The sequence below is a fragment of the Callithrix jacchus genome, chromosome 13, assembly GCF_049354715.1.
Source record: "Callithrix jacchus isolate 240 chromosome 13, calJac240_pri, whole genome shotgun sequence".
Taxonomy (NCBI): Eukaryota; Metazoa; Chordata; class Mammalia; order Primates; family Cebidae; genus Callithrix; species Callithrix jacchus.
The window spans coordinates 103578409-103600284 of record NC_133514.1 but is presented as its reverse complement, the minus strand read 5'-3'; the positions used below and the strand labels follow the sequence as shown (position 1 = coordinate 103600284).

General features: G+C 35.6%; 2 long non-coding RNA genes across 4 annotated transcripts in view; one reads left to right on the top strand and one right to left on the bottom strand.

Annotated features, from left to right (window-relative positions):
* Positions 1–3752, top strand: part of LOC118146914 (uncharacterized) — a 336502-nt gene extending 332750 nt beyond the window's left edge. The window contains exon 5 of the long non-coding RNA XR_013525346.1: positions 1106–3752. This is a non-coding gene — a long non-coding RNA (uncharacterized LOC118146914). The remainder of the gene's footprint in view (positions 1–1105) is intronic.
* Positions 1–21876, bottom strand: part of LOC144578885 (uncharacterized) — a 436319-nt gene that overhangs the window by 16725 nt on the left and 397718 nt on the right. The gene's annotated exons all lie outside the window — the stretch shown is intronic.

Below are 21876 nucleotides of genomic sequence, written 5' to 3'. Positions count from 1 at the left end.
ACACCAGTTAGAATGGAGATCATTAAAATATCTGGAGACAACAGATGCTGGAGAGGATGTGGAGACATAGGAACACTTTTACACTGTTGATGGGAGTGTAAATTAGTTCAACCATTGTGGAAAACAGTGTGGTGATTCCTCAAGGACCTAGAAATAGAAATTCCATTTGACCCAGCGATCCCATTACTGGGTATATATCCAATGGATTATAAATCATTCTCTTATAAAAACACATGCACACAAATGTTCACTGCAAACTGTTTACAATAGCAAAGACTTAGAACCAATCCAAACGCCCATCAGTGATAGACTGGACAGGGAAAATGTGGCACATATACACCATGGAATACTGTGCAGCCATAAAAAATGATGAGTTTGTGTCCTTTGTAGGAACATGGATGAACCTGGAAACCAATCTCAGCAAACTGGCACAAGAACAGAAAATCAACCACATGTTCTTACTGATAGGCGGGTGTTGAACAATGAGAACACATGGACACAGGAAGGGGAGCATCACACACTGGGGTCTGTTTGGGGGAACTATGGGAGGGACAGCTGGGGGTGGGGAGTTGGGGAGGAATAGCATGGGGAGAAATGCCAGATATAGGTGATGGTGAGGAAGGCAGCAAACCATACTGCCATGTGTATACCTATGTAGCAATCTTGCATGCTCTTCACATGTACCCCAAAACCTAAAATGCAATAAAATATATATTTTAAAAAATAAATAAAAAATTACATCAGCTAGAAAAAAATATGTACAGAGGACTAAAGTTAAAAGAATAAAGTGCTTTAAAAGTTTATTTAAAGAAAACAAAACCACTGAAAACTAGAATTCTGTATTACATTTTACATCACAAACAATGGTTAATTAACTTTTAAGTAGTGGTACAAAAGACATTAAAGAATGTTATTTGGGCCAAGTCAAAACAATAAAAAGATTATTTTTAAACTATGCTCTCCATAAAAGAATTCACAATGTTACAAATAATAAAGCTATGGATAAAATTACGAGTTTTCTTATTTTCTTATTACAAAACTTTGTAAAGCAATTAATCATTTGAAGTCCCAAACCAAAAGGTAATTGTACTATCTTTCTCTTCAGATGCATCAAAAAAACCCCAGTAATATGAAGACATAAGAAAGAGGAGTGCCTGTTGGATTTGGTAGGATGGTGAATGTTGGTTGTATTTGCCAGAAAAACTTGCAGTGAACTAGTAAGAGCAGAAACCAGTATGTAGTGGGCTGATAATGATGGCAATTTCCAGACATACATCTAATTATCAGCATTCATTTCCAACCTTACCTTTTCAAAATCCTATCATAATTACATTTAGCGGAAAATAAAGTAACATTAGATAACTTTAAAGAGGTTGCAAGATAGAAAATTGAGGAATGGTAAGTCAAAGTGATTTAAGAATGTGATATGTAATCTGCATACAGAGCTGCAGAGATATAAACAGGATGCCCGAAGTAACTCTGGAAAGTTACAAGTCTTGGAAGCACTAGATAGTGCAAAAAGTGAGGGTAAACTGTGAGGTAGAAAACAGATGATTGATTGAATATTGGTAGATACTGAACCCCAAGATTCTCCTCCTTGTAAAACCAAGCAATCACCATTCCCTTCCACTTCTACCTCTGCATTCCCAACTCCTAGGAAATACTTAAGTTTTATGCCCTTAGGAAGTGAACTTGTGACATTTTAAAGTGGCCATGCATATTAAAAGCGAGGGTGAAGCAAGGAGCTACAAACTGAGGAATTCAGTGTAACTCATACTGAAGTCTAACTCTTTCCACTGATATGCTTCCAAAAGCACCAGCAAACATAACTTCCCTCTTTCCCCAGGAACCTCCAAATGACCCAAAAGCAAGAAAGTAGAAGACGTTTCCTGATCAAATAAAAGAATTTAGAGAAAATGTTTCAAGATGCTCTACTGGAAAAGCTGTCCGGGTGCCTATAGCTAATTTATCTAATTGCCATTCTCACTCTTACATTCAAAACTTCCGCAATGAACATAAAACGCAACTAATTATGACCAGCCGAAAAGGAAGTCTAAAATAATCAAATAAGAAACTGAGAACATGCTTTTAAAAAAAAAAGTTAGAGAAAAAACACAAAACCACTCATAATTAATATTTGCAGAGAAACAAGAGATGACCAGATATCCACAACACAAGAACCATAGCCAAAACAAATAAAGCAGAGTAAGAAAAATGTCTTAGAAATTAGAAGATGGCAATGGAGGAATATAGAGTATCTTTGAAAAAACATTCTAGAAAGTAGAAAAGGCAAACAAATTCAAGAGAGGAAGAAAAATGAGGGAATTAAAGATCAAACAAGAAGATCTCAGGATCCAAATGATGGGGATTATAGATGGCAAAACTTGAAGAGAAGTAATTATGTTATTAAAGTTGTAGGATGGTAGTTATATCTAAGAATCCTAAGTAAACATAATCACATTATAATTTAATTTTAGCAAATCAGGGATGAAAAGACAATCCTGCTAGCTGCTGGAAGGAGAATAGAGTAAGAAGCAGAATAGCATCATCAGAAGCAATGTTTGAAAGTAAAGGACAATAAAACAATGCCTTCAAAATTCTGAGACTATTAGCATTCCATACGATTTGCATTTTGTGAAGCAGAGTGCAGTGGGGAACTAAATTATCGAACACATGGCATTGGTTTTTCTCAGAAGAGTTCTGATTCATGTTTATGGTTCCAGTATTATTTTTAATAGTCTCTCTCCAACTTACAAATTGTTAAGGTAATAAAAGAAGCTTTATAGGCTTTCTTCTTTAGCCCAAGTTCTAATTTTTTTCTGATGGTCAATTCCAAAATTAATTATCTTCTTACACCCCCACCTCAAACCATCCTTTGAGCATTCAAATAAGGTAGAGAGAGAGGTAAGGGACTCAACAATATGGCAGCTCTAATGAGGTTCCTTACCTCCTGCTTGGACCAATAGGCTCTTGGACTTGTCATTCAGCTGGATGAACAGGGAAAATCCACAAATAGCTTAAAAGAAACACCTCAGACAGCCTAGCCTCAAGCTTGATTTCCCCAATGGAATGTTAGAGACCATGACAAAAGGAGAGGCTTAAAATGTGCTTCTGTGACAGTTCACAGTTCCCTGCTTCTTTCTTGCCTTGGGTAGCCCATTGGTCAAAGAAGAAAGACATGGAGCATGGCACCTCTTACTTCCAAACCTTCAGCCCAAAGGCAGAGTCACTCAGATATTCAGAAATAGATACTTTTTAATGGGTAGTATATACCATCGATAATGTGTGTGTTTAGAAATAACTGATAGCCAACTGAGTGACCATGCAATCATGCTACCTAAGCACATGTTAAGCCTTTGCTCTTGTCTTGTCCACCAACATCCCATTGACCAAACCAAGGTTGAGGTTCGGCTTCCTATGAGGTTTCTTCTTTCAAGCTATTTGTGGATTTCCCCTGGTCATACACCAGAATGACAATAACTAAATTTCTAATGACAGAATCTTTCATAATTTCTACTGTCAGAATCACTTAAGTGCCTAATGACAATATATGTTAAAGCCCAAAATACAGTTAAACAATAATTTATCCTCAGAAAGATTTATGAGAAAAGAATGTCTATAGAATTAATATTTTAAGTTAGAGATTAGCATCCCATATGCAATTAACTATTGTTTTAATTTAGAAATATAATTACAATGCAAAAGGTCATATTTTAGTTCTTGGAAACACAGTATGCAAAAAATGAAAAAGATACATACACATACATTAGGCTCTGAGGATGTTTTAACATTTCCTTTTCAGAATAAAATGCAAGAGAATTTAAACAATTAAATCCATCAAATCACCATTTAAATTATTACAGAAAAAAATTTATATGCCTGCTTATATTACAGTTGAAATTATCTTGGAAAGTGTTTTCAAATGAAGGAGACATTGTTATTTTTAGAATTGTTTTATTCTATTTAATCAAATGTAAGTTATATTGATCTTTAATTATTCTTCAGGTTAGACACTATTCAAGAGTATTAATGTGAGGAAATCGGCCTATTTTTTTATCTAGTTACATGTTAAATATTTACCAACTTGAATTAACTTCTCATATTATATTGTCTATTTATAAAATCACTAAAAACTGCTATATGTTATTTTAAATAATATTTATATCAGTGGATTGTTAATGAATTTAAGATAAACCTTTATTTAACATACTGTTGAAAAGTGACATTGGGTTACTAGCCATAGACTACTTTGATTTAATATGGAAAAAGAAAACTGAAAAGTAAAACTTTGAAATTTGAAAAATGTAAATGATTAACTTTGTATCACTTCGGTTTTGTATCGTAGACATTAATAAAACTTTAGTATTCTGTGCCATGAAGTCGGAAGTAAGTATAAAACACAAAAGTTGCATCCTGAAGGAGAAAGATAGGTTGTCTCGAGGGAAAGCACTCATTCACTTGTTAGAGAGGTAAGCTAAGCTAACCACTTTTTCATGGAACACCACATTTACCTCCAAAAAAACAAACTATGACCATTTAGATTTACACATTTGGCAGACTTTTTTTTTTTTTTTTTTTAGAAATGAACAAAGTGAATCTTTCAATACAAGTGAAAGAAGTGATAGTTGTTTGATAAAATTTGAACTTTCAAGCAAATTTAGAAAAATTTGGTCTGCTACTGTGAGCTTGACAGCTGCCAATAAATGAAGGTTTTCTTTGACATAAACAGTGATACTACTAGAAAATCTCCATTATTCATTAAACTTTTATTTTCCAAATGACCAATGCATGTTACAAGTCACGCATTTCAAAGTGCAAGGTGAACCAATGGATTATAATATTAAAACAAGAACAAAAAGGACAGTGGTATACTTTCAAATTCCACACTTCACTTTTAGGAAATTGCCACTTCTCATTTTTTTGTGTGTATCAAAGAAAAATAACCACAATTATATTAAAAGACTATTAAAATATGCCTGCCTTTTCCAATTACATAAGTTTTTCAGCTGGGTTTTATTTTATTTCTAATTGGTACATAATAGATGCACATACTTTTGGAGTACATGTGATACACTTAGTTTATAAAGATTAAATAAGCATAATTGGGTTATTTATCACCTTAAATATTTGTCTTTTATCAAAAAACATTCAAGTTATTTTCTTCTAGCTATTTTGAAATATAAAATCAATTATCATAAACTGTAGTCATTCTGCTGTTCTATCCAACACAAGGTCTTATTTATTCTATCAAATCATCTGTGGTTTTAAACTATTAATAAATATCTCTTTATCCTACCCTCCTCTCTAACCTTGCTGGTCTCTAGTATCCGCCAATCCATTCTCTATCTTTCAGAGATCCATGTCCACATATGAGTGTAAATGTAAAATTTGGTTTTAATACTTGGCTTAATTAACGTAACATAATGACCATTAATTCCACTCATGTTGCTACAAATGAGAGATGTTTTAGATGAATAATATTCTATCGTGCGTGTGTATTTGTACATACCACATTTTCTTTGTTCATTCATCCATTGAGGAACACTCAGGTTGATTCCATATTTTGGCTATTGTGAATAGTGCTGCTATAAACGTGGGTATGCAGGTATCATTCAATATATTGATTTCCTTTCCTTTCTTTGGGGTATATGTCCAGTAGCAGAATTACTCAATCATATGGCAGTCCTGTTTTAGTTTTTTGACTAAAACGAATCATATAGTAATTCTGTTTTTAGTTTTCACGTGGTGTTTTCCAAGTCTCCACACAGTTTTCCATAATGGCTGTACTAATTCACATTCCCACCAACAGTTCCCCTTTCTCCAGCATCCTGACCAGTATCTGTTATTCATGGTCTTTTTGATAAAAGCTACTTTAACTGGGGCAAGATGTTATCTCTTTGTGGTTTTAATTTGCATTTTTCTGATGATTAGTAATTTTGAGTTTTTTATTTATATGTATCTGTTGGCCACATGTATGTCTTCTTTTGAGAAAATGTCTTCTTTTACCCATATTTTAATTGGATTATTTATTTAATTAATTTATTTTTTGAGAGGGAGTTTCACTCTGTCACCTATGTTTAAGTGCAGTGGCACAATCTCCACTCACTGCAACCTCTGCCTCCCTGCAACCTCCATCTCCCAGGTTCAAGCGATTCTTCTGCCTCAACCTCCCGAGTTGCTGTGACTGCAGACATGCACCACCAGGCCCAGCTAATTTTTTTTTAATGTATTTTTAGTGGAGACATGGTTTCACTATATTGGCCAGGCTGATCTCAAACTCCTGTTCGAGATCAAGATCTACCCACCTCATCCTCCCAAAATGCTGGAGTTGCAGGCATGAACCACCAGGCCTGGCCTGTTTTATTATTTAGATGCTTCCTCTGACACAACATTTTGAAACATTCAGAACCCAAAAACAGGTATGAGAATCCAAGTGTTTTCTATTAAGCCAAACATGTCAAAATCTATTAAGCTAGATTTACCAATGTACAACACTGTTATCCTTCTTACAATTTTTGTTTTTGTTTTAAGAAATGAAATTATTTTTATAAAACCATAGTATTTAGGTAGGTCACCCAAGCTGGAGTACAGTGGTACGATCTTGGCTCACTGAAACCTCTACCTCTGTGATTCAAGTGATTCTCCTACCTCTGCCTACTAGCTGCGACTACACATGTATGCCACCACACCCAGCTAATTTTTGTACTTTTAGTAGAGATGGAGTTGCATCATGTTGGTCAGGCTGGTCTTGAACTCCTGACCTCAGGTGATCCACCCGCCACAGCCTCCCAAAGTGCTGGGATTACAAGCATGAGTCACAGCACCCAGCCAATTTTAAATCAATTTAAAAATATATTTTTTAATAATCAATTTTAATTTATAGTATTTCTAACACAGCCAAAATTATTAGATGTAACTCACAGAAAACACAATTCTTTGCAATCTTAAAGGGATCCTAAGACCAAACTATTAAAACTACTGCTTATAAAGTGCTTCCTTCATAATGTAACTGTTGTAGATGTGAAAGTACTCTAAAGTAGAAAATAGAAATTTTAATGATATTCTTATTTAAAAAGAAATAGTAAATGTTTCTTTTCTTATGGAGTCTCATTTTTTAATAATATACTGGTATTACAACTCTACCTAGTGTCTGCATTAGAATCTCAGATAATCATCATTGAACATAAAAAGGAAAATAACAACATCTGAATATCACAAAATAACCCAATACCACAAATTGGCTCATGAATATTTAATTAGTACATTAATTGATCTACAGATAAGTAAGGCTTGCAGAATAAATGAATAAACTCATAAATATTCCCTGAATTTTCTATGTGGTCTTTTGTAGAAGGCAGTAGGCGTATTATGAAAAACAAGTTGCTCCATAAATATTAAAACCATGACATATTAATAGTTGAAAAAATGCCCTTTTATTATAATCACTGGCCACTGCTATTCTAATAATAATCGAAGATGAAAAATGGAGATTTACATAACTGAACACCATTTGAAAATGTGATATTAGCTTGATTGATGTTTACACATTAGAAAACTTTAAAACTCTCAGACATGGTGATGATTAACCAGGTAAAAGCAGATGATGGCACATTTATCTTTGATCTCTCTAGTTTAAATGGAGTGAGGATGCATGCAGCTCTATTCCCCTATTAACTCTCATTTACTTAGTCTCCTGTGTGATGTAGATATAATACAAGATAGCATGGTCTTGTATTTATTTCCAAAATACATGTATTTCTTTGTGAAGTTTACCTTATTGAAATAAAGGGTGATTAAAAGTTAATTAAAGATTGTTTCTTTATTTTGCTATTTTCACCGTGTGTATGCCTCCCCCAAATTGTCTTTTATCATTTTAAGTACTACTTATTCCTATAAGACTCCCTTAAATAATTCCTAATACCATAAGGTTAAATATATTTTATTTCCTCAGTATTGGCATAGAAAAGTTTAAGTTTTTTTTTGAGGGGGGTGGCGTTTATCAAATGTCTTACAATCTTTTTTTTTTTTTTAATTTGTAGAGACAAAGTCTTATTACATTGCCCAGGCTGGTCTTGATCTCCTGACCTCAAAGGGTCTTCCCACCTTGGCCTCCCAATGTGCTGAGATTACACGAATGAACCACTTTTCTCAGCCTGATTTTTAATATACATTCTATCTCATTAACTACATTATCAGTTCCTTGAAGTAAATTAGCACTGTACTTCCTTGGCTTTGTTCATATTGATATGGTGAAAGCTGAGAATTTAGCATATGAGCATTTTATGTTAACCTAAGTGACTCAAAGGACCCAAGCAAGTTCTGTCGGCTCAACTCAAGTATCCTGGTGAGATAACCCAAAAATAAACCTTACCTGAGGGAAGTTCGGAACCAAAAATACCATATTCACATTTTATATTATTACATAAGAACTTAAGTACATTACTTCCTATTGGAAAATAAAATATGTAAGTCTACTTTCTATAGGCCTAATTACCAAATATTACCTTATATGAAGAAATAAACTATTAGCAATGTGACCCAGAAGGAAACTTCAGCATCATTTCAAGTGAAATCCTTCAAATTTACTCCCATTTCCTCTGCCTAATGTTTTTAGTTATAGTAAGTGATATTAATCTCTCTACTCTGAAAGGATGAAATGAGTAATAAAAGGGCATATGCCACCCTAAAAAATACTGCTTTAATATTCAATGATAATGTTTTTTGTTGTAGATTTTAAAATTATGTTGGCTGAATTTGTGAAGACCAATATTTTTTATAATATTCTAACAACAAGTAGTTTCAAGATTTCTAACCTGTCTATTCTTGTATCTTCCTCACATCTATTAATGACAATGTATTCCCCTCCGCATCATAAGAACTAGTTTGAGTTTCCCCAAAACAGATTCTGAGACAAAGACCTGAATGCAGGTAGCTTATTTGAAAGGTAATCCCAGGAATTAGAAGTGAGATCATAAGGAAAGTGAGATGAAACAAACCCCAACAGTTAATACTGTGGGAAACTGGGACCCATTCCTTTTGGTGACGCTCGAAGGAAACATAAAGAACAAACCTTGGCATTGTCCCATGTTGATCTACTGAACGTTACCCACTGTGGGCATATTTGATCTCTGGCTTTCAGGGATCTATTGATCACAAATTTGCTGCATAAGAATGTACCCCCAGCCGGGCCCGGTGGCTCAAGCCTGTAATCCCAGCACTTTGGGAGGCCGAGGCAGGTGGATCACGAGGTCAAGAGATCGAGACCATCCTGGTCAACATGGTGAAACCGCGTCTCTACTAAAAATACAAAAAATTAGCTGGGCATGGTGGCGTGTGCCTGTAATCCCAGCTACTCGGGAGGCTGAGGCAGGAGAATTGCCTGAACCCAGGAGGTGGAGGTTGCGGTGAGCCGAGATCACGCCATTGCACTCCAGCCTGAGTAACTAGCGAAACTCCGTCTCAAAAAAAAGAAAAAAAAATAAAAAAGAATGTACCCCCATCAAAAAAGCAGTGTCCATTGTACTTACAGTGAGATGCTTTCATTATACAGGAACTTATTGTAGGTGAACCCCACTGTGGACCAAGCAATTAAGAGGTGATAACTCTAAAATATCTGTCACATCAATGTTCCAGGTTTTAAAATCAACTTTTAATGATGTCTTTACCTCATTAATCTCATAAATTGTCAACAATATCTGAATAGCTTCCTAACTGCATTCCTCTCTTGTAATTATGTTCTGGTCTAATCCTATGAGCAGACAGGGAAGGTCTGCAGGGATTATAGGAATTAAATCAACTTGAGCAATCAGCCTGTTGTACAACTTTGCAGCCTTTCTCCCTCCCCAAACCCTGCGTGGAAGGTGGTCACCCAGTTGATTGAAATCAGCTCTTCACAGATCCCAGGAACTTATACAGATAAACATGAGTGAACTTCCCTCAGTACCATGCTGAGATCTCCACCCTGAGAGAAGCTATAGCTTCATTACCATAACATGTGATGCAAGTACTGGCAAGACTCACTGAATTGTGTAACTGGGACCCCTTCTCTACAGGTAATGACTCACCCTCTCCCCACTCCATCATCCATAGGACCCTCCTCTCACTTTTCCTAAAGCAGATAGGGCTTTGGAGAATATTCCCAGGGCTCTTTCTAGTATGTCAAGTAACAAAACTATTGATCAAACCTGCATTCTCATGGAGAGTTGCCTGTTAGCAGGCAAATGAACCCCATTTTTTCTAGGCAACAATCCTACAATCCACACCAAGTGAGTGATATTTACATTCATGTATTTATTTATCAAAGGGCATTTATTGGGTGCCTGTAATGGATCAAACACATAGGTCCTCAACTGGCCATTCCAGACCTGGCCAATCATAAGTCCCATGTTCATTGTCATTCATCCAGGATTGATATATACCAAGAAGAATTTTTTAAACTGGGACACATACTGAAACATTTTTACTTCGCTAAGCTACAATTGTCTGACCACCCCAGACTACTAGTATTGTGTAACCTGCCACATGAAGTCGCTGGAGTGAATGAAGCTGAGGATCAGAGAAAATCAAGATCAGAGGCAGAGAGAGCAAAGATTCAAATGATAGCCAGTTCTGATTCCTGAGGAACCTGAGAATGGCCCTTTTTTTTTGGAATGTGTCCCTCTCTTCTGTGAAATATCCTTCTAACATCCTCTCAACACCACTTATTTATTATTATTACTAACCTAATTCAAATTGAAATTATGCCATTTATAAGCAAAACAATCCTGCAATGCTAAAGAATTTAAATTAAGTTGAAAGTATTTTCTCTAAAGCTGAAAAAAAAGAAGATAAAGTAAAATCTTGATATTTGAAAGAACACTGTATCACATATATCTTTATCATGAATGTACTCAATTGTGGTATTAAAGAATAGTAAAATATCAGAATACAAAATGTGAGAATAAAGATTAAAGTGGATGCTAAAGTAAAATACAATGTCAACTCTCCCCACTCCATCATCCATAGGACCCTCCTGTCACTTTTCCTAAAGCAGACAGAGCTTTGGAGAATATTCCCAGGGCTCTCTTTGGTATGGCAAGTAACAAAATATTGATCAAACCTGCATTCTCATGGAGAGTTGCCTGTTACCAGGCAAATGAACCCTGTTTTTTCTAGGTAACAATCCTACAATCCACACCAAGTGAGTGATATTTACATTCATGTATTTATTTATCAAATAAAATCTCCTTAATTATTTATTCTAAAATTAATAGGCAAAATGCACCAGCTCCTTTATCAATGAGATCTTATTGATCAATGAGATCTTATTAGTAAGATGTTCTTATATAATTATAAATAAATACATTATCTTAAAGCAAGCATCTTATACATAGAGTCTAAATCAACTGGACTATTTATGACAAAATAGAAGATGTAAGTACTTCCAAAATCCTAAATGGTCATTTGAGTCTTGGTTATCAAACCTTCCATTGTATCCTTTACTCTCTCCAGAAGTACCTTGGTAGAGAAACTTGAAAAGACTGTTACAGGAAGTAAGAAACTATCATGGAATTTACATAATGAGATTTGTGTTTCAAAATTGTCAGGGTTGCAGGTTTGTAAAGAATAAAAGAAGAAGAGGTATGTAATGATGGTAACTACCATTAAAAGAGGGTAGTGGGCTACCTTGAGCATGTATTAAGATTGATAAATCAGTATACCTGCAGTACATAGTGTGCAAACCTGTGAGATTATCTAAATGCCATTATGTTTTAAGTAACATCAGGGCTGTAACTTGCTCCTTTTTGTTACCATTGCACAGCACTGCACTGAAAATATGTATTTAATTGTAAATTATTTTTCTCCCCCAAAAGGTCTAAGTTCCTTGAGGGTTGAGACTTTATTTATTTTTGTGGCCTTATCACTCGAAATCACTGCTTGGCTGATAACAGACTATATATCCATATATATGCATGTGATTGGTCTATAATAGAAATAAATAAATATATATATATATATGTATTTGTATATATGTACATTTGCATAATTATTGAAAGAATCAATGACCACTCTAAAGTTCCTGATAAAATTATTTAGAAGATCATTTTGGATATTTATAAAAAATAATACAGAGCTCAAAGGATGAGATGTTTTACTTAATCAAATGTGGAAACATTTTCTTTAAAAACTTGACTTAGAAAAATAGTTCTGTGCTATTTTATTTTCTGGATCAAAGTTAATCACATTTATTATTTTCTCTCATGGAAATTTTCATTTCTTCCAATAATGAGAAAAAATTTGAAAATGTTACAGTAATTTGAATGTTTATTCATGTATAGAAAATTATAATGAACTTAAATATATAGAATGAAAATGAGAAATAAATGATATAAAAGAACACTGAAAGTGGCCAAATGTAGTATTTTGATAATTTTACATTTTCATATTCTACTTTGATGTAAATAAAATAGACTCCAACTTATTGTTTAAAAAGAAAAGGAGGGAAGGGAGAAACAGGAAGGGAGAGAGGAGAGAAAGTACCAACTTTACACCAACTGCTTCCGTATTCTTAGACATGTCACTTTAACCAACAGGGGACTTACTAATCTGTGAAATAGGCTGGGATTTTTTTCTTCACAGTGTGATCACGAGGTTCATACATAATAATGGGAGTGAAAATTATTGTTAAGTAATGTAAGATGTATTAATTCCCTGCTCCAGTCCTCATGTGCAGGCCCCTTCATTAGGATCACTTCCCATTCAGAGAGCCTTACCTTCCTTCCTAAAGGCTACCTCCTATCATTTGATACTAACCATTAGTTAATTTTAAAGTATAAAGAGAGGACTATTTTTCAGGAAATGTCAGAGTCGTTAGAGGAAATAATCATTAACTCTCATAAAAACAGTATGTATTTCCCATCTCGGGTCATGTTCAGATTATTGCATGTCCCACCTATTCCTTCCTTTAGACTGGCTATGACTGTCTGTCCTCTGATGCAGTGTTAATAGTCTCTTCTCTCTAGACTGTGACAGGAAGGTATGGATCTACAGCTAAGCTTCCTATACAAGCACAAGTTGAAGAAACACCCCTGGATCTAACCTACTCTTTGAAGATAATGAATACTGCACTGTAAAGACCAACTACAAGAGTCCAATCCTAAGACAAGACCCAGAATTTCCAAATTGTAGTGTCCTTCAGAGCAATATGACCAGTCAGCCTGTCTCCACTTCATGATTATACAATAATTTAAATGATGCAAAGATACTGAATATTGTTGTTTGAACAAGGAATTTATCAGAGTAATAGCAATATTATACTTTTAAGTTTGAAGAGAAAAGAGGATTTACAAGTAGGTATACCCTAAGGGAACAGAGATTTTAATTTATTTGTATTTATCTGACTGCAGATTATGAAGTAAGACAAGCAGAGAAGCAAATTTTTAGAGACTAAAGGCCATAGCAACCATCCCTATGCTACCAAAAGTCACTTTTAATAATTTTTATAGTGATAGAAAACAGAATTACTATAATTTCACTTAATGTTATAGATACCTCAATGTCTACATATAGATTTGAATATTAATTCCAAACAAAAAGAAAAAAATAAACATAAAAATCTAATATACTAAAAGTAGTTAAATATATCATTCTACACAATTATTGATTTAGGAATTATTAACAATTATGAAGATAATGTAAAAATATAGGTGGCATTTTTCTAATCTGGTTTGTTTAAAAGTCAAAAAATTAAATTCTTTTTTAACATTATTATTTTTAAAAGGCAGACAGTGAAAATAATTTGGCAATAATGAGAATGGTGTGATTCAGCTTGATGTCTAATCATTTAGAACTTGTAATTTTCCATATAATTTTTTCATATTTCCAAATATTCCTAAAAATCACAATTTTAATATCTGAAAAGCAGTAGTATATAAATTATTTCTGTTGTATATGAAATTAAAAGGATACATTAATCTTGAAAAATAATTGATTTTGCCTATAGAGGGAAAGGAAGCCACTCCCTCTTCTTCCCTCCTTCAACAGATCTCCTTGAAAACATAATTGGCTTGAACACTTTCTCTAAACCATGGAACATAGATCAATCTCTTCAAGGAATAGAAGAGCCCAGACACCATTTTCACAATGTAGATTTCTCATACCCTCTTGAAATATAAAAATACATCCTCAGAGGTAAAGTGGGAACCCATCTCAAGGTGTTACTCTTGGTTTGGGGGGAACATAAGTTTTGTTATTCTTTTGGAGGAGCTCAATTGACTAAACAAATAGCTGTTTGAATTGTCCAGTGAACTTTTTCCCACTTTGCTATATAAATTGTGCAGAATTTTTATCCTATCTCTGTAGTCTTCTGTGGGCTACCTACATCTGTGTCTTCTCTTTTGCTAATTCAACAATAATGAGTTTTATTTCTATATAGACGTGTAGAGGTCTCTCTTTGTCAGTAAGACTTTTAATTCCCAACAAGATAAATAGCTGAAAATAACATTTGTTTCATACAGGGGAAAAAAACTGAATCAAAATATGATTTTTTCTCTCATGTAATGTTTAATGTTTAAATTCCTTGTAATAAACTAAGCATATTTGAGGTCAAGGTAGAATCAAATATTAGCAGTTGTGGCCTGAAGAAAGGAAGAGACTCCTGGGCCAAGAAGAAGTAGAAATCAAGGGTCTGGGATAGTTACAAGGTCAAAAAAATTTTAAAAAGCAGGAGTGGGGGCCTTGGGTTCAGTTCAGGCAGGTTTCAATAACAAGAAGTCAACTAAAGCAGGATGGAGGTAAACAGTCCCTTCATTTAGTAACCCAGCCAGTTGCTTCAAATATAAGGAATATAATCCAATAACCTGCAAGGATAGATAAGATACACAGTAAGGAGTCCAGATTTAAAGAAGGGTTTCAGCCCAGTGCAATCACAGTAAATCTAATGAATTGCATTATTCCCATTGTTAAAAATAATAGTGGCTTCTGATATGAGTAACATCTAGATAACTTAGAAAGTCCCCTATTAAAAGCAGCCTGAAGTTCCAAATAAAATACAAAATTCATACCTTGCATTGTATAGCTGACATGAAAATAAAACAAATTTCCAGGAGTCAAAACAGCCTGTGGAGACAGCTGATTTAAAGAAGAAATGGAAAAACTTTTTCTTTATTTCTGAAAAGACTGAGTATTTGATTTTTTTTTTACTCTGAACCAAAATCAAGGTAATGGAATTTAAGCTGCATTAAGATGTCCTGTTTAAGGTTCCTTCATGACTTTCAGGGTCCGCTTCTTTAACCATACTTAGCAATAGACCTAACAGATTTGACAAGCCTGCTTCGATTACTTGAAAGCCCTCTTTGAAAGTTTCTCTTTGAACTCCCAGAAAGCAATGATTCCTCACAAAAATCCTTGTGGTTCAACTGGAAGACATAGTGTGATCCATGTCTGTGACTGAGCCTTAGTGGGCTTTGCACATGGGTTATCTAGGACTTCCAATGTTTGCCGGCATTCTCTTTTTCTTAATGCACCATATACTTTGCTTTTAAGTATAAGCCTTATATGAGTATGAGTGGTGGAGTCTGATGAGTTCTTTCAAAACTGAGAAAGTCTTTGCAGTTATGAAAAAAATAGTAATAAGGACATGAGTTAGCAGTGGCGTTATTGGAAACAAAGTTTAGAGGAAGCGGTCTTTGCTCATCTTAGAAAACCAACAGCTTGGGTGTTAACATACTGGTAGGGATAAGAGTCTTCTAAGGTAACAAGTTGAAATGGACACCAACTTCTAAAGCTGAGACCCTTAGAAGCCTTCACTCTAGATGAACTAGAAATTATTTGCCCCCAAATTTTGAAGACAACAGCTTATCTTTTTCATCATGGGCTCTTGGTAAGAGGAAAAATAAGTGTTTTCTCTGAGAGTTCAGAACCACAGGCTTAACTTATTTTGGTTTAGGGTTTAAATTCACATTACTGGATCCAAGATGGCCAATTAGGAGCAGCTCAGGATTGCAGCTCCCAGTGAAAGTGTGGAGAGTGAGTGGACATCACATTTCCAGATGGATTTTTATTGCCCACAGACCAGGAGATTCCCAGGTGGAGAAGCCCCACGGGTCACAAGCATGGCTGTTTCGGCCCACACAGCTGTTTTGGCTGGCACCCTGGTGCCAGGGTTCTCTTTACAAAATACACGGGTCCAGGCATTATTTTAGCTGGCGATTGGAGCTCCAGGAAGACAGAGTTGCCCATTCAACGGATAGAAAAGGGGACTGAAACAGGGAATCAGGCCAGGAGATTCCCTGGCAAAAAAGGACCAAAAATCTTAGTACAGCTGTTTCAGCCTGTGTAGGCACAGTGGGTGGCCACACAGGAAACTGCACAGATCCCAGCGCCTTGTCAACAGGTGGCTGGAACACCTGGGAGACAGACGAACATTCACTCTGAGGCAGGGAGCCAGGTGATCAGGCGTGGCTGGTCCCACCCCCACAAAAAAACAGCAATCTGAAACGTTCTGAATTGAGAGTTTCACAGAAAGCACAGCTGAACCCAGGATGGTCCAGCTCTGTGGGGGAGAGGCGTCCACCATTACCAAAGCAGTCCAACACTAAGGAGGTAGTCTGCCATTGCTGAAGCAGCCTGCCATTACAGAGACAGTCCACCATTATAGAAGTGGGCCACCATTGCCGAGGCAGTTCTAACTATATCTGTATAAACAGGACTGCAGGGAAGTTCACAAGGCAGCTGGGCAGAGCCCACAGCTGCTCAGCAAAGCCTCTGCAGGCAGAAAGTGACTAGGCTGTGTCCTGGCAGGGCAGGGCAGCCCTGAAAAAAGGCAGCAGCACAACAGAAACTCATAAATAAAACCCTAAATCCCCAGGACAGAACACCTAGGAATAAAAAAGGGGGGTTTATGAATTCTGCTGCAGCAGACTTAAATGTACCTGCCCAGCAGCTCTGAATGAATAACAGAGCACACAGCTCAGTATGTGAGCTCCTATAAAGGACAGACTGTCTCCTCAAGCAGCTCCCTGACCCCCATATATCCAAAGAGTCAGCTCATAAAGGACAGCTCAGACTGACATCTAGTGGGTATCCTTCTGGAACAAAGATAGCAAAAGAAGAAACTGGCAGCAACTCTTACTGTTCTGCAGCTGCTGCAGGGGATTCCCAGGCAAGCAAGGCCTGGAGTGGACCTCAGGAGTCCTACAGCAGAAAGGCCTGAATGTTAGAAGGAAAATTAAAAACAGAAAGAAATAAGTTCATCATCAACAAACTGGACATTCAGAGACCCAATCTGAAAGTCAACAACTACAGAGACAGCAGGTAAATAAATCCACAAAGATGGGAATAAACCAGCTCAAAAAGGATGAACACACCAGAAACCAGAACGTCTCTCCTCCTATAAGGGATCACAACTCCTCACCAGCAAGGGAACAAGGCTGGATGGAGAATGAGTGTGATGAATTGACAGAATCAGGCTTTAGAAGGTGAGTAATAAGAAACTTCTGTGAGCTAAAAGAACATGTTATAACCCACTGCAAAGAAACTAAGAACCTTTAAAAAAGATTTGACAAAATGCTAACAAGAATAAACAACTTAGAGAGAAATATAAGTGAACTGACAGAGCTGATAAACAACACGAGAATGTTGCAAAGCATGCACAAGTTTCAACAGCCAAGTAGACCAAGCAGAAGAAAGGATATCAAAGGTCAAAGATCAACTAAATGAAATAAAAAGAGAAGGCAAGATTAGAGGAAAAAGGGTAACAAGGAATGAACAAAGTCTTCAAGAAATATGGGACTATGTGAAAAGACCTAATCTATATTTGATAGGTGTACTTGAATGTGACAAAGAGAATGAATCCAAGCTGGAAAATATTCTTCAGGATATTATCTGGGAAAACTTCACCAACCTAGAAAGGCAGGACAATATTCAAGTCCAGGAAATACAGAGAACACCACAAAGATATTCCTCAAGAAGTGCAACCCCAAGGCACACAATCATCAAATTCACCAGGGTTGAAATGAAGGAGAAATACTAAGGGCAGCCAGAGAGAAAGGTTGGGTTACCGACAAAGGGAAGCCCATCAGACTCAGTGGATCTCTTAGCAGAAACCCTATAAGCCAGAAGAGAGAGGGGGCCAATACTCAACACCGTTAAAGAAAAGAACTTTCAACCCAGAATTTCATATCCAGCCAAACGAAGCTTCATAAGTGAAAGAAAAATAAAATCCTTTATGAATATGCAAGTACTCAGAGATTTTGTCACCACCAGGCCTGCTTTAGAAGAGCTCCTGAAAAAGACACTAAACATAAAGGAAACAACCAGTACCAGCCACTCCAAAAACATACCAAATTGTAAAGAGCATCAACACAATGAAGAAACTGCATCAACTAACAGGCAAAACAGCCAGCTAGCATCAAAACGGCAGGATCAAATTCACACACAACAATAGTAAACCTAAATGTAAATGGGCTGAATGCCCCAATCAAAAGACACAGACTGGCACATTGGCTAAAAAGCCAAAACCCATCTGTGTGCTGTATCCAGGAAATGCATCTCACATGCAAGGATACACATAGGCTGAAAATAAAGTGGAGGAAGATTTACCTAGCAAATGGAGAGCAAAAAAAAGCAGGAGTTGCAATTCTCATCTCTGCTAAAATAGAGTTCAAACCAACAAAGATCAAAAGAGACAAAGAAGAACATTACATAATGATAAAAGGATCAATGCAACAAGAAGTGCTAACGATCCTAAATATATACGCACCATACAGGAGCACCCAGATACATAGAGCAAGTTCTTAATGACTTATGAAGAGACTTAGACTACCACACAATAACAGTGGGAGACTTTAACACCCCATTGTCAATATTAGACAGATCAATGAGACAGAAAATTAACAAGGATATCCAGGACTTGAACTCAGACCTGGAACAAGCAAACCTAATAGACATTTACAGAACTCTCCACCCTAAATCCACAGAATATACATTCTTCTCAGCACCACATTGCACCTACTCTAAAATTGACCACATAATTGGAAGTAAATCATGCCTCAGGAAGTGCAAAAGAACAGAAATCATAACAAACAGTCTCTCAGACCACAGTGCAATCAAGTTAGAACTCAGAATTCAGAAACTAACTCAGAACTGCACGGCTTCATGGAAACTGAAAAACTAGGCAAACTCATTCTGGACATAGGTGTAGGCAAGGATTTCATGACCAAAACACCAAAAGCATTGGCAACAAAAGCCAAAATAGACAAATGGGAGCTAATCAAACTCCACAGCTTCTGCAGAGAGAAAGAAACAGTAATTAGAGTGAATCGGCCACCCACAGAATGGGAAAAAAGTTTTGCAATCTACCCATCTGACAAAGAGCTAATATCCAGTATCTACAAAGAACTGAAACAGATTTACAAGAAAAAGATGAGCCCATTCAAAAATGGGCAAAGGATACAAACAGACAGTTTACAAAAGAGGACATACATGAAGCCAACAAACATATCAAAAAATGCTCATCATCACTGGTCATTAGAGAAATGCAAATCAAAACTACATTGAGATACCATCTCATGCCAGTTAGAATGGTGATCATTAAAAGAATCTGGAGACAACAGATGCTGGAGAGGATGTGGAGAAATAGGAACACTTTTACGCTGTTGGTGGGAGTGTAAACTAGATCACCCATTGTGGAAGACAGTGTGGAAATTCCATTTGACCCAGTAATCCCATTACTGGGTATATATCCAAAGGATTATAAATCGTTCTACTATAAGGACACATGCACACGAATGTTCATTGCAGCACTGTTTACAATAACAAAGACCTGGAACCAACCCAAATGCCCATTGATGACAGACTGGACAGGGAAAATGTGGCAATATACACCATGGAATACTATGCAACCAGAAAAAAATCGATGACTTTGTGTCTTTTGTTAGGGCATGGATGAACCTGGAAACCATCATTCTCAGCAAACTGACACAAGAACAGAAAATCAAACACCTCATATTCTCACTCATAGGTGGGTGTTGAACAATGAGAACATATGGACACAGGGAGGGAAGCATCACAACTGGGGTCTGTCGGGGTGAAATAGAGGAGGGACAGTGGGGGGTGGGAGTTGGGGAGATATGGCATGGGGAGAAATGCCAGATATATTTGATGAGGAGAAAGGCAGCAAATCACACTGCCATGTGTGTATCTATGCAACAATCTTTCATGTTCTTCACATGTACCCCAAACCTAAAATGCAATAAAAAGAAATTCACATCACTGCAAAAGAAATTAAAAAATCCATATGATAATATCCCCTTAGACAAAGATATAACTGAGAAGGACTTGGCAGAGGCAAACACAAAACTTTTCAAGATGGAGATAGCCTAATCAGAGTCATGTAGTATTGCCAAATTAAGCTTCATAGAAGATGAGTCCCAGTCTCAAATTGCAAAATACATGGGGAAACAGTCTACCACGTATAATACCATGAGTGACATTATACAATATATAAAAATATATATACATAATTTATTTATATATTATGTACATAATATATACATATATTTATAGATATATGCATGTATATAATACATAATACAATGTACAAAAAGATGATCTCTTAAGAAATTTAATTGAATTATTAAAGATTTTTGGAATCAAAATGTTTAAACACTACCAAAAATAACCAGATACCCAGAATAAACAGAAATGAATCTACAGTCACTGAAAACCAAGTGGAAAAATTAAACAATCTATTCAATACAGTTTAGCACATGATGAATTATCTCAAAATAGAGCTGATGAAGACACTCAGAATAGGCAATACAGAGACACAGAAATGAACAACACAGAAACTACAACAGTGATATAAAGAGGTGTAAAAGGTAAAATGTGAAATTTTAAATACATCAAGGAAATTAACCAGAAGACTAGAATAAAGAGAAATGTGAAAGCAAAGTACTATAAGAGATCATGGCTGTCATACTGGAAAGGAAGTGAGGTGTGAGTTCTCATCACAAAGAACAAATAGTCATAAGCAGGATTTAAATAAACAAGCAAGCAAAACTCACTCACTAAATGTAATAAGGTACAGCAGTTCTCAAGCTTTTTGGTTTTAGAACTATTTTACTGTTATTTAAAAAAAAAACACTAATAAGCCTCTTCCATGTTAACACAACCAACACATTTATATTCTTAAAAATCACTATATTTTCCAAAACTATCAAAAAGGATGATACTGTTTTACAATTTTGGCAAACTCATTAACATATGGCTTAAGAGAAGGTATGCAGATTTACATCACTGTTATACCTTCCATCTATTGACATATAACAGTCATACAACCTCAGAAAAATATCCACTGTCTTCTCATCAGAGAATAGCAAAAGACATTCTATTATTATTATTAACATATTTTTCAACTCATAAATTCTTTAACTCCTGACAAAGTTAAACTAAGGAACAAAAACGATCAAAGAGAGATCTCAATAACAATCTGACAGCACAAAGCAAAACTAAACAAACAGGTAGACTAATTCATCCACTAAAAGACAATGATAAGAAACCATAGGAAGAAATCTTTGTGATCTTCAGTTACGCCAAAGTTCTCAGATATGTAATATCAAAAATATAATGGATAAAAGAAAAACACTGATAAGTTTAATTTCATTTAAAAATTTAAAACTTTGCACTTAAAAAGACAATATTAAAATTTAAAATTTCTACTTACATGAAATATTTCCAAATTCTGTTGTATTCAAATAACATTTGAAAATATAAAGAATACTTACAACTCAGTAAGAAAAACAACTCAATTTAAAAAAATAGAGAAAATATTTGAATAGCTTTTTCTAAAAAGATATATGAATGGTGAATGAACACATAAAAAGATGTTCAACATAA